Source organism: Aethalodelphis obliquidens, unplaced genomic scaffold, assembly GCF_003676395.1.
Source record: "Aethalodelphis obliquidens isolate GAN/ISIS:26980383/991018 unplaced genomic scaffold, ASM367639v1 scaffold11, whole genome shotgun sequence".
Lineage (NCBI taxonomy): Eukaryota > Metazoa > Chordata > Mammalia > Artiodactyla > Delphinidae > Aethalodelphis > Aethalodelphis obliquidens.
In genome coordinates this window covers 43458367-43460501 of record NW_020837955.1, presented here as the reverse complement: position 1 = coordinate 43460501, position 2135 = coordinate 43458367, and the positions used below count along the sequence as shown (strand labels likewise).

The following is a 2135-nucleotide window of genomic DNA, read 5'->3' as shown; positions in this document are numbered from 1 at the left end:
AGAGGAGGAAGCAAGCCTACAGCCACCATGGGGGTGAGGCCAGCTGCGCAGACGGAGTCTAGACGGCGAGACCCCGCCGCCACACGAGAACGCTCCTACTGCACTGAGGAGGCCGTGGGGAAATGTCCACGGTCCTGGAGCAGAGAACACCGCGGCTGGTGGAGCACAGATGGCTCCCATGAGAATATGAAGTATAAGCCCTCAAGGGCAAAACTAGACTCTGTTTCTTATTGGTGTCCACCAATAACATGTCACTGGTCTCCCAAGTGGAGGGATGAAAGTAAGAAATGTACACATATCACCATTCTAGGCCTCACAGTCAACACACAGCAATGGCTGAGGATATAACCTGAATAACACACTGGCTGCCCACTGCGACTGGACCACAGGCTCCAGGAGAACACACGGGCCTCAGTTCAAGGTTAGGAAAATAATCTGGATGCAAAGCCATGCTGTGGGCATTCAGACACTGAAGTTTGTCCCTCTGAAATAAAAATGCAAATAGCTTCATCCACAGTTTGGTCTTTAATCAAGCCAGACTCTCTAGTCTTTCAGCGGAGATGCCCTGAAAACCCGCCAGATGCCTGGGCTGATGGGAACCCAGGTGGGGCTTGGACTCCTGTGGTGTCACGTGGGTGCCCACAGCGGGCAGGCAACTTCCGAGGCTCAGGGGCCCTTCTGCTGCCTGACGGTTCCAGCAGCTTCACACGATCTCCTAACCTGCTCCCTCCTAGAACCCAGGAAAGACGAAATCACTGTACTTGTTCCACCTGCAAACTCTCCTGTTAGAAGCAAGTCTCAGGTGGTAGAGCTCAGAAACTGTCCGTGAGACTTTCCTGCCACAGAGGTCCTTGCGTGTTAAAAAGCAGTTCGCTCCAATCAAGGGAAATTCAATTTTAGGAACCGAAATCTTAAGTCAACTTCACTGGCCTCCTCCAGTTTCACATGTTTTCTTTGAAAACCAGTATCACAAGAATACAAAAGTCGGGCTTTCCATTGTTCTTGACTTTCTTTTTAATATTTATTTATTTATTTGGCTGCACCAGGCCTTAGTCGCGGCATGCGGGATCTCTTAGCTGCGGCATGCGGGATCTTAGTTGTGGCACGCAGGATCTAGTTCCCTGACCAGGGATCGAACCTGGGCCCCCTGCATTGACAATGCGGAGTCTTAAGCACTGGACCACCAGGGAAGTCCCTTGAATTTTGATAGAAGTAAAAACAGTTTGGTTATTTTCAAGAAATACAGTACCAGCCTGTTCGGTGCTAGTGTCACAAACAGGGGTTTCTTTCGAGGTCCCTCACAGGGATAAGGCCAGTTAACAATGTTAAGGTCCTTAACAATGATAAGGCCAGTGGAAATACAACCAAAACACCTGGGATCTGTCTCCTGGGAGTGAAGGTGGGGCACAGCAGTGATGACCGAGGAAGCGGTCCATCAGCCTGAGACTAGCGTCAGCATGGCCACAACACATCCTTGCAGGCTCCACACTCGAGATGGGGCCTGCAAAGCAGACAGTGTTTCCTGGAGCTGAGAAATTAGGAGGTGAGCCAGGGCATGGGTGGGGGCTGGGAGAAGGGTGCGTCCTTTGTCAACCAACTCAGTCTTACTGAAGGGGGTCAGTCTTCGCGAAATTATCCTCAGAAACTTATAACCCTGAAATCTTATACCCCATGTCTTGCTGAAAGATGACAGAAAGAGCTAAATTTTTAATTCTATTGAAAATTGTACTATAGCCTCCTCCCAAATTCTGTAGCAAGAGAGAAATGAGGATGAGAGGGGCTGAACATGCAGAAACGAACAGGAATCGATGTTTAGGAAGGGGAGGTTTCCCCAACTCAATAAATGCAATCCAGTGAGACACAGCCCCCGCAGAGCAGGTGGAAACAGCACATCCACAGAGAACTCACTGCGAATGAAGGGGCGAAAAGTCAGTCTCCGGGTCATGGGCTTAAAGCGTCGTGATTTTAGTCTTGAAAAGAGAAAGCCGTCATGACTTCTAACCTCAAGTGCAAATACAGTGTTTGGGGAGGAGAATTAGCCAGTTAATACCACAACCCGCATCCTCGAGCCCGAATTCCATCGCACTCTGTGCTCACAGGACAGAAAGCGTGGGCGTAAGAAGCATTTGATGAAA

The 2135-nt window shown here is 49.7% G+C and overlaps 1 non-coding gene across 1 annotated transcript; it reads right to left on the bottom strand.

Moving 5' to 3' along the window:
• Positions 1-1117: 1117 nt before the first annotated feature.
• On the bottom strand, positions 1118-1190 carry TRNAD-GUC (transfer RNA aspartic acid (anticodon GUC)). Its single transcript has one exon. It is a non-coding gene; the product is annotated as a tRNA-Asp (tRNA).
• Between the last annotated feature and the right edge of the window lie 945 nt (positions 1191-2135).